We start from the raw sequence: 12,683 nt of genomic DNA on the forward strand, positions 1-12,683 counted from the left end.
TCTACTTTCAGAATGCACACCCATACAGTCTCTTGTTTCTGTTCTGTTGGTTTGCTATATTCCCCCTGTGAAGTGTCTGTACCATTTTTATAAATTCCAGAGTTCTATAAATACAGCCTCTCTGACTTTCGAGCTGACTATATCTCAATCCCTCTCCTACGCACTCTCCATATTCGATTCCACTGATGTTTTCTTCCCCCCCTGATTTCTTCACAACATGAGCCGAAAGCTGTCATGTCACAGAATGAGGCAAAGTGAAGTCTATTTTATAACTTGACCCAACTTGACCCAACCTAACTGACCCAAACACAACATGAGGGCGGAGAGTAAGCTAAAATTAGATTTTTTTTCAAGACAGATTCGATTCTTTAATGAATGTTTTGCACAAAAATGATAATGTCGGTGGATTGAAAAAGCAGATGTTCTGTGTAATTGGTTCAGACGAGTTGAAAATTGCAGAAGTCATTTGCACAGCTACTTTCACCTATTGGGAACGCTTTTGGATAAATGACTCAGGACAGAGAGTCTATCTCAGCTCTCATAAAAAGGCTGATAAACATCTACATAAAACTCAGAGTGCAATATCTGAAGCAGATCAACTTGATTTCAATAGCTGTTATTACCACTGATGATGTGATTTGGACAATGAGAGAAGCTGAAGCTCAGTCTGTTATCATTTAAATGACAGTTAATGTTTTCTTATTATTATTTAGTTAAACATTGACATTTACTTACGATCTTAACATCTACTCTTCTCCTCTTGAGCAGATATTAGTCTAAAAAATAAATGCATTCACTTTTTTTACTTCCCTTGAATAAAAACAGCTGCTAAACAAAAGCCTGAATGTAGCAGTTTATCTTTTTTTATCATTTGTGTAATACATTGTACATATTTCACCAGAGAGTTGGCATAATCAGTCAGTATTTTGTCTGAAATCCCCTGTGTATAACAGACTGGGCAACAGATTGTTTAGGGTGCCAAAGTTGAGATTTATATGAGTTACTCATCCCTGAGTCACTAAAACCTAACAATTAGCCATTCGCTATGCACAGCACAATCTGGTGCACAATGCACCATGTTAAATTGTATAGTGCGGAGATAGCCTCACGCCATGGCAAGCATATGCTGAAATCATTCAAGATGTTTCCTTATGGCAGAGTGAGTCAGAAAGTAGAGATAAAGTGAGTCATGCACATATGAGACTCTCTGACTGCTACCGCATTGACTACTATGCACAGATATACATCCACTATTTTTTCTCGAATTGACATCTCGACATTGGGCAAAAAATGTCAAGTGTGTAGTTTTAGTGTAGTTTAATCATGAAATCTTTGACAACAAGTTATCTGTTAGTGTTCATCCTCACTCTGATAATAACTACATGTCAAACTTGTCAGTAAACGATTAAAGTATGTACTACTTTGGACAGATTCCTAGGGTAATGCTCTATAATGGTGTCAGGATCCACTGAAGCCAAGACAGGCTCTTCAAGGGACACTCTATTTTCCTATGTGCAATGTGTTGTGATTGAGCTTGGATGCAAGACAGACCAGTGGGCCTAATCTAACAGTCTAATTATGGTCTTAGAGAGCATTAGTAGGCCCTTCAGGGCTAGGACTCTGCCACTCTTATAATTGTCTTCTTTTATATAGATTTATATGTTTTGCTAGGATGGCCCACCATGTGATTAAGAACGTATAAAGGACAGAGAAGAAAAACAAGTTGTTAGGAGAACTACATTGAAGGTTTTCTACCACTTTAGCTGGAGCTGTGAAAGATTTTAATACCAGTTCAGAGCAATTTACTACACATGATTGATTTCTGACCCCTGAGAGTATCTATACCCTTTTATTTAATTTTTGAATACATTTTTATGTCACATCTCTGGTGGAAAGGTCCATACACCGTATAGCTACTGGTGTTTCAACTCTTCTCTCTTTCTTTCTACTAATATGAATGTGGTAATTATGTTGTCTATGTAAGAAATATTGCATCAGTTCAACAAAGTCATTGTGATTATAGGGATTCTATCGTATTATATAATACATGTGAACAGAGAGTTTTGTGCTAAGGGACTGAATTAAGCCAGATTTGGTGAAGGGTGTAACCTTTCTACCCAGTGTACGGCAATACTGAAAAATCCACAATGGACTTAACTTTGCTGGCATATCTGTAAGACGCCACTGAATGTCTCATTATCTTGCTGAAGCCAGGACACTTTCACAACTTAGGCTTTAGGTTTTACCTTAGTAAACCGATTTATTGAAGGACAGGTGGAGAAATCAGGGTACTTGGACAGACAGTTGAGGCAAGACGGCAAAGCTATTTCCAGTATTTTGATAATCAGCATGATTTGATGTCAGCAATGAAATGGGATTTTTTAAACTGGGAGAATAAGAAGGGACACAACACACCTTCATCTGCCCTTTCCTAACTCACTTTTCCTGCGTTCATGCAGTCCTATGAGTCCATCAGTACAACAGAAACACAAAGAGTCAGGCAGTCAGATAAGTCCCTCTTCCTTGAGGAACTTCTGCTGTACCTCAAACTGAAAGCAATAATCAAGTCTCAGCGACAGCTCCAGTTTTGAACCACACTGTGAGCACAAGCGCCTGAAAAACCATAGCTTGCTATATCGATAAGTGCAGCGTTGCAGTTGCCTAGAAACTCAGCTATTGTTAAAAGGCTTCTGTGAAAGCTCTCTCTTCCACACAGTGTCATAGTAACCACTGTACATTCTCCCGTTTTCATGCTGTGTGCACTGATGTTTTACTTAAGGGTAAGAGAATCTTACTGGTGATACAAAGCCCTTTGCTCAGGTACTAATTTCTGTTTGAGCCTAGGGGCCAGTCCCTCCACAAGCCTATGACAGTTCCAGCAGTCAGGTATGTGTCTAGCCCATCACCTGTTTGGCAACGGGAAACATAATTATAGGAATGTTACAGCGTACCAAATTGTTTACAGCCATAAACAGCCTCTCAGAGTCTATGCTCGTAGTGCTTGGCTTGATTGTATTTTTAAAGATTTTTTCTGATTCGACTACCTTATACTGTGCTTTCTATTCCTTTACACCGACGTGATGCCAGGGATTTCGATTCATATTCATTCTCACTGCTCCTGCTCAAGCGCGGGTTCCCCCTGGGAATGGTAAGTGAGGAGATGCAGGACAGAACGACAGCCAAATACCACAAGCTGACTGACCAGCACTGCAGCCAGTGGGCTGCAGTTTTGGACATTGTTGTGCTGCAAAGGCAAAGCCGAATAAGACCTACAACAGGAGAGAAACATGTAGTGTCTTTCTAAAATCCCATTCTAATCCAGTTTTTCCTTGCACCAATGTCTTATTGTTGAGTCCCGCTATTGAACAACCCCTGGGACAAAGTATTGGAAGAACATCTCAAGGTTGTAGGATCATAAATGAGAAACTTAATGTGGAACATGGGTGACCAGATGCAAACAGACGAAATGTAGAACGAGACGTAAGTTTGTGTGGGACAATGTGGGGCATGTTTCTAATGCTGAGGTAGCCTAAAACTAATATGCCTATCGAATAAGAATAAGACACATTCGTATTCTGCCTCTCAGCTCATAAACACCTATACTTTGTCCTCTAGTCAATTCTTAAGCACACCAGTTAGCCCAAAAAAGATGCAGGCTACAGCTTTTGCTATACGAAAGATATAAAAAGATAGCTTTTAACTTGTCTGCAAAGTTTGGTTGGCAGCCGTCACAGCCTCTCAATGACTGCCTTTGGGGCTTTCTTCTCAGCCACTGGATGAAAGCAAGGCTTTTAGATAAGCTTGCCTATGTTACATTTGTATGACCCTGGTTGATGCTTTTGACATTGCACTATTAAATAGAGTAGAGACTATGCCGCAATGGCATAAGTGGTTCATGTATGTGAAAGAACAGTTCAAAGTGTTCTTATTTTTGATGACTAAAAAGCAAATAACAAATGACAATGTTGGACATTATGTCAATATACAGGATGCTGGACAAAGGGTGACAATGCTATGCAGTGAAATGGAAAGCAGGATACCAGGTCACCCTATACAGAGCATCTTAAGTGGCCCCACTGCGGCTGAATTACTGATTACTGAAAAGCATACTGATTATAGTAACAGTTTTAACAGTGTAATAGTCAGTTTAAACAAATGATGAGTGAATTTTGATCATATCCTTTTGACATTTATGTCCATTGTCATAGTGCAGAGCAAAGCAAGGGAACGTGGGTGCTATGTTTGATTGCATTTGTTCAGAAGCCTATATCTGACATAAATGAAACAGTATGTTCTCTGGGTTTGATGGAGGATTTCTACAACGGCAATTAACCCCAAACCAGCTGAAGTGGGTGGACTGGGTAGGATGAGAACCTCGGGGCCGAGCATCCCTGCCTCACAAAGTGTGTATATTTCTAACACAGGCTATAATGGCAGCGCAAATTGCCTGTATAATTTTAGTTAATTAAGGGCTGTGTAATTAATCTGATGTAGAAACATGTAAAACATTATAGGCTCTATACCAACCTGGCCTCATGGGATGATGCAAACGGACATACATGTCATTCAGTCCTCAAGACGAATCTAATTAACCAGCAGCTCAAATTCTTAAAGGTTTCCAGCCTATATTTTCCGAGACATGTTCATTTTGTGGTGAAATTATATGTTGTTTGTAGGCCACTGAAGTGGTCCATAGTTTTTTTTTGCTGAGGCTACCACAGGCCTTTCTCAGAGAGGAGACCCCATCTTGTTTTACCCCAATGCAACGCTTCTGACCCTTATTTGTGTATAAGCATGAAAGTAACTAGTGGTAAGTCACTCTAGACATAAATACCTATGCCATAACCCACAGTAGTGATTCAAGATTTTTCTAAGAAACTGGTCTCTGAGATATTAATTCTACCGATGCAACACAATTCTGAAAAGTTATTGCACAATCAAACCAAAAATGGTTGCAATAATAATTTAGTTTAAACAATCTTTTTATCATTTGTTCTGTTTTCAATAAACATTTTAAATGTAAATTCTGTCCATTGTTGATATCATAAGCTCTTGCACTATGTTCTTTTCTGAATTCCAGATTTTTGTTTGGTCACCATAGCAACATCTCTTAGGGCTGTAATGTTCAAAGGAGAGACAAACTTCTTTGACATGTCTAGTATTTCACCAAACCTACATAACAAAAAAAGTGAAATGCATGTAAAAAATAAATAAATGCTGTATATGCAAGCCCTTATGCAATATGCTGTATATCTGAGCTAAGAATGGCTGCACAGCTGCAGGAGAGGGATTTCAACGCTGAATATTGCAATGAAAAAGAATGCAATGAAAACAAGCTTAAGTTTGTTGTGAAGCAAAAAATCCCAAGTATTCATTTCCCTTAAACATGTTTGTTTATTTCCAACCTGGTTATTACCACAAATTATTCAACAAAGGTTCAAATGTGCTGCACTGTACTTTGTGTGCATCAGTCTGTGTGTGTGTGTGTGTCTATTCTGGATGTAAATGTGATGTGATGTCAAGCTGAAGCATGTGTGGGAGGGAACAGCTTCCAGCCAGCGATTTAACAGAGAGAGAGAAAGAGGGAGCGAGAAGTTGAGAGTGGGTGTATGAGAAGTACACAATAGCCAAAGGCTTTTTGTATTGCTCACTGTGCTAGTCTTCACTCAAGCGATTTTCCCATATAACATTTTAAAGGATGATCTAAAATACCCCAAGAATCACACACAAACGGGCACACGCTTGCATACACACATACACACATACACACACACACACACACACACACACACACACACACATTGACACACACACACACACACACACACACACACACACACACACACACACACATTGACACACACATGCCCATTGTGGCAACATAATGAACAGCTTATAGCTACAGTATGTACACTGTTACATTGGTGATTAGCAGCAGGCTACATGATGGTAGGCTACATAATGCTGACACCTTTTCTCGGCCATTCTTGACAGATGTAAATTTGTAACACTACACTGTATGAAATGGAAACATAAATCGGCATCTGGAACTGAAACAAATAGTAACCATAACAAACATAATATACAAAATACACTGATATATCATACTAACATATGCTGTTGAGGAATGCCATTGCATTGGTTGAACAATTTCAGAGAATTACAATCTCAGTATTGCATCTGTGTATCTAGGATTTTGCTGGAAACGCAAACAATAAAAACACTAGTCATGATAGTTTACTTTCATTTGACATCTCAATTCATGGTATTCTGTACTTATCTTAGGTTCAGTGGAATTGAAGTCAATATAAATGTCAGTGGATAAAATAGGCCTAACAACCTGACTTCTGCAACTGTACTTGTTTGGTGAGCTGATAATGCTTCTTTGTATTAAGCTTTAAATTTGCATTCAGCTTTAATTTCTCTTTAGAGTTAGCATTTGACACAAGGGAAATCAGGTTTTGGAAGAGAATGTACTACAGCAAGCCACCTTAAGGAAGAAGTTAAGGTCCATAGAGAGACGACAAACCATTATTCTAATTTTGCTTAAAAAAACTTAAGGGCTACTTGGTAATACAGGGTTAAACTGAAGCAAACCAATAGACTATGATGACTAGCCTAGTATCACAAAAAATTGGCCACTTTCCAAGGTTCAAATAGGGTACCATTCACCTACACTGGCTGTGCGTTATTTTGCCATAAATACACACACCATTGAGGATTATTCCTAATCTACTTTATCTGTTGTAAAGGTGTTTATTCCTCCAAAATGTCCGTGTTTGTCAACACCCCTCCTTTCTCATACCCCTTGTACCAACTTTATTCTGGCATTTTTATGAATTTGATGTACATTAGCTAGTGTTTTTTTTTATTAATCTATATTTTTCTATTCAATTTAAATGTTTTTCTATTTTGAGTATCATAGCATGCATTCTAGTACATTATCTACTCTCCAGGTTTAGTAAGTCACTTTGAACAAACATTACTGCTAAATAAATAAACATAACACTTAATAATTCATGTTTCAATGGTCGTGTTGACATTCATTACATGTGCCAGTGTGGTTGAATTCAGTAAAATTGGAGTAAATATTACAATAACACCACAAAGCGACTGTGTGGAATTTAATCACAGGTCACCCAATAATGATGTGTTTAGTGTCAGCTGAAGAAGTGATAAAAGTGAGATCTGATTCAGCAATTAGTATCGGATCCAGTGAACAGCAGATACTTTTGCTTTCTCTTGAATTGAATATGTGAGGGCAAAAGAATCTACGGAAAGCCAAATGCTAATCTTAGCGTTATATATTTTTTGCATTTATACCAAAGGTTTACAGCAGTCTTTCCTCAGTGATAATTAAAAAATGTATATACTGCAACCTACAAAATACTTTTGTCAAATACGGTAGTCATCCATTTTGACTGTGTATGTATTGGCTATGTAGAAACTATGCATGCATAACCTGTATCAGGCTTGTCATGCTGTCTAAACAATATAAAATGTGAAATAATCCCAGATATTCGTATCATTTCAATCATATAATACTATCCCAGTTTCTCTGAGATTATATTTACAGTTTTTAGTTTTTCAGTCAGGGTGAGTGAAATTGGGTGCATGCATGGTGGATGCTTCTGTGGGTAACCAAATAGATTAAATGTGCAGGGTAGCAATAAGGTCCCTATTGAAGAGGTTGCATTACACAAAACTACATTTCTTCCAAACTGTCCACAATTTCCTCACCTGAGGTAACTTTCAATCTATAATACAAGTACTCTCAACCATCAGGAAAAATTAGCCATTTTGTACGAATAGGTGTGATTACTTTGAGAGGAACAAATCAATGCCCCCAATGCCTACAGTGTAACCATCCCAGTTGAGAACAAGCTATTTCAATTGACATTTCCCTGACATGCTGACATGTATTATGCCTCAAATCAACATGATGCTAACATGATGCTTTTGCTGTGAACAGACATGAAGACAATGTGTGAAATAAATGCACAAAACACACACTTCCCGTGCAGGCGGGGGGGGGGGGGGGGTGCTGTAAGTCTTATGATACATGTCATGGACTGCATCACTAGTTTTTCTTTTGAACTGTATTATTCTTATAGAATACTGGACAGTCTTTAGTTACACAAGACACACTCTGGACAACCACAAGAGTAATGGCCATAAATCTATCACATGCCACCAAGTAAATATAGAATATGGATGATATCAGTTTTGTACTTCTTTCATGTCACATCCTGACTCTGCTACAGCTGATGAAATGATCCTGGGTGTAGACTTTCATTTCCCTCTGATGTATAAGATATGGCCTGTTTAAATCAGCACAGGTGAGTGAGTGAAGGTTTATTTAATTCCTTTGGAAGGGGGCAAATTCCATAGAAAGAAGTGACTCAATAGTATACCACTAACCCATAATATGTCTGGGACTGTAGGCTACTGTGCTATTCAAATAAAATAGAGAAACAACATTCAGTAATGTGAAATGGAACTTCGGTGTGTGGCTAGAACTATCTCTTTGAGACATATGAACCCCGAGAGCTTGCACAGACTGTTCGGCACGATGCCTCTCTGGTGGAATGGTCTTTTAATCAATCAGTCACTGCTTCAACATTCAATCAAAAAATATGTTGAGGGACATAGATTACAATGGTTGGATCGCATGCCCTAAAACAATGAGCAACAGGGACTGACAGTAAAGCGTAGGTGAATCAGGAGGACTTACCTGTGTGTCAGGTAAGAGAGTTGTCCTCAAGCTGTGGTGCAGGTGGTCAAGTTCAAAAGTTTAGAAGAGTAGTACTTGAGGTCTGGAGTATCTTCAGCTCAAAAGAGCCATCAGTTCCTCCAGCTCACATGACTTGCTGATGAGTGCTGTCAGTTTTCAGTACGTCATACACATGTTTCATTTCTTCTCTGTATCCTCTCAGTTCTACAATTTTTTTGTTAACACCTGTGCAGACTGTAGATGGAAAGTCCATTCCCCTCATTCAATGGAAATTATACCAATTTCCAGTCATACGCACTCTCATCTTCAGAAGGGGATTTTTAGACCTGGCAAGAATTAATAATAATGTATGTAATACTGATAATAACATATGCCTTTGCAGGTGCAATTGGTTTGCTTTTCTTAAGAACAAAATATTATAAGTAGCCTATATTAGATTAGAGCAAACCGAAAATGGAATTTTGTTACTATCAGTCACTTTGTCCAGAGGGCAAACCACGGTAGATGGATTTTTCACAAGAAAATATTTTAAATGCAGCAAAATAAGCATTTTAGCTAAGAACACATACACATTAGAAGATACCAGCCATCTCACAGAAACCAAATCAACATATGAGTGCAGCACAAGGCGTAATTTCATGTAGTTTCTCTCCCTCTGAAAAGTTAATGTTATAATTTCTCACTCATAATCCACTGTTTGTTCCACTGCCCCCCGGTCATTCCTTCCGGTTTGGGCAGCGGGGGTACCAAGGAGGGCTCCGTATCCACGGACTCTCCTAGCTCCTCTCTCTCGAATCTGCCTCCGGTTGTCTTACAACGTTCAAGTAGGATCGCTATTGTTTTGGCGTTTTCTCGGTAACATACAAACATCAGCTTCTGTTTGAATTCTCTCATGTTTTGCCTGATTCTGTGCCAATTATCGCGACTATTACTGCTGTCGCAAGAACCACTGGATTAAAATTAATTATAAAAATCATATAGACTATTTGACATTTCTCTCTAAAAGAGAAGAAATAAGGTATTTTTTCTTCTAGCTAAACTCACAGTATGAAACAGTCCATATTCCTGAGGCTATGGCATTTTAAGTGGGCAGATGAGTTCCTTGATGCATTAATCAAAAGCAGAGCACGCCCTCGGAATCCAGTGAAACTGCTCTGCAAGAAATCAATTGCATCCTCTTTCCAAAACCTGCGTCGTCACGGAGATCCTATGTGCATTCTCCCAGATGTAGGAAAAACTGGTGCATAATCACAGTTTGAGTAGGGCTAATAGTCGAGCAGTCCGCTGGGTTCTGATGCACAGCGCCTTTGGGAGGCATTGGACCCCCTTCAGAGAACAATCATTTAATATTGAAGCAGGTGAACGCAGAAATAAGTCAGTGCGACTCGTCTGTTGCCTCGCAAATCTTCCAACCTCGCCTCCACCCTGGCGTTTACTTCAGCGTGCAGCACCTGTCTGTACAATCAGGGCGCAAAAACAGCAAGGAAACGATGGGTTTTAGGGCATGTGCAGAGGAAATTCTCTCTCTCTCTCTCTCTCTCTCTCTCTCACTCACTCACTCACTCTCACAAACAAGCACATAGCGTAACTCAGTTTAGTTCAAGCTTTTTAAAATGGCACCAGTAAACTCATTAGGCCAACATAATAATGACAGTATTGCTACAGAAAAGTGGTTTTGAAAAACAATTGAATATACTGTCTGGAATGTAAATGTACCACCATAAAACTATACTGGATGACATAGAGCTGATAATATGCTTCCGTTATTATCTTACCATAAACATACTTAAACATTTACATTAACATAATTAAACATTTTATCTTAAAATCTTCACGTTCTTGCGTTTGCCTCCCCTTAAAAATATGAGATCATGCCAGGGATCACGCAAAGCATAACTATGAGCTCACCCAAAGTGCATTCAAATACTGAAATAATGTTGAGATGTTAAGAATGTTAAGATTTAAAAAAAAAAAAATCATTGATATGAGTGGCTTAAATAAAACAGAAAAATGGAAGGAAAATGGTGGAGCTGGAAGCAGACTCACACCGTCCTTCACTGTAGAGAGAGTCAGGTGTACCCCAAGGTAAGAAGATGTTACATATCTACCTAACGCTGGATTTTCATAGACCAGTGTAATCTTAAGCAGCTGTGGGCAAGAACAATAGGACTTGTGCCTATAATTTATAGCGGGGAGTGCTTTCCGCAGGGTTATGGTTAAAGATGGTTGTAAATTGTCTCCTGACCCCATCCAGTAACTAATGCCCTGAATCCAAGTCCCTGCCCTGGGGGCCACATCCACATTACTCCTGCCCACCTGCTGATGCTGCCTGCTGCCTGCTGCCTATCAACTCACCCAGAGCTGAGAGCTCTGATATCATGCCAGCTGGGGAAGGGCTACCCTCTATCAGTTTGCCTGCCTTTTAGCACACGCCCAGAGGAAAGGAACATGTCTGCCGGATGGTCTTAGTTGCTCAGGAAGCGCCACAGCAGAGGTGAGCAGCGCAGATGATGTGTTTGGCTTAGCTCCAGGGCCTCCCTCCCAATTTGCTTTTACACCTCTCTCTCTCTCTCTCTCTCTCTCTCTCTCTCTCTCTCTCTCTCTCTCTCTCTCTCTCTCGCGCACGCTCCCCAGAGCAGGTCAGGGTAAGATTAAAGAGAAGCAGGGGTAAATGGCAACATCCGCTAGATGTCACTGAGGATGCTGCCACATCGGAATGTTCAAATGGATTTCCAATCAGTATAGAAAGGATTCAGGTGCCAACTCGGTCCTAATGGTAACCATGGTAATGGCTGTACCGTTGCCGTAGGAGCTCTCTGTTTAACAGGGGTCAAGGTGAAAGATGTGGCTCTTTGCTTCTGCACCGCCGAGGCATCTCTGACACACACACAAACACACACACACACACATGCACACACGCACGCACACCCACACACACACACACACACAAACACACACACAAACACATGCACGCACACACAAACACACACACACACACACATGCATGCACGCACACACACACACACATGCACCCCTACTGTCTCCACACCCCCTCCACTCTCTGCAGGCCCCTCACTCTTACTGCCACTGTACTTCTGGCCAAATTTCCCTTTTGTGCTACAGATGGCTACAAATCCTGCAAATTATGGGTATACAGTCACCATGGAAACAGGACCGACCAGTTGCTCTCTCTCTCTCTCTCTCTCTCTCTCTCTCTCTCTCTGCAGATTGGATTATGCTACTGTACGTGGGAAGGGTATAGCATAAGTGTGATATTGTAATTGTTGTTATGACGTTGAGTACAATTGTGAAGATTCATTTGGAACGTACTATTTACATAGGTTCATTGTAAAGGTGGAGACCTGTTCAGCAATGCCGTTCAGTGCAGATTAGGATAGATGGCTTTTAGAAAAGACCTGGTTGCAAAAATGAAAATCCTAGTCCTAGTTTGTTATTCCTTGTGTATGCTCCAGTCTATAGCAGGTGCTGGACTGAGAATCCATCTGATCATTTGAGCACCCCAAGTCTGCTAGCATGGACAGATGGAAACAATCCTATTGCAATCTTCTGTCATCTCAATCCATAGCTTAATTTAACTGAAATGTATATTCCACAGTATATTTAAGTGTACTCTTCAGTATTTTACCCATGATGATTCAGTAGTTGCAGTGACCCATACCTGCAATGCAACTTTCAAGAACAAGCAGTGACTCTGGTTAGGATTCCAACCCCATGAGATTAGAACAACGATTAGCCTTTGGCTGTATCTGATTCATATTGCAGTGCTTTGTACAATGCATGAGCCCAGCAAGAAAATGTAAAATAATGTAGAATAGCTTTGGCATATTAATGACTAATGAGGAGGCTGTATACCCTGGGCTATGATCCCTGACCGGGTGGACTTGACCCAAGCCATTGGCATAAGCCAGTACTAGAGATGGGGAGGGGG

The sequence above is a fragment of the Sprattus sprattus genome, assembly GCF_963457725.1.
Source record: "Sprattus sprattus genome assembly, chromosome: 4".
Classification (NCBI taxonomy): Eukaryota; Metazoa; Chordata; class Actinopteri; order Clupeiformes; family Clupeidae; genus Sprattus; species Sprattus sprattus.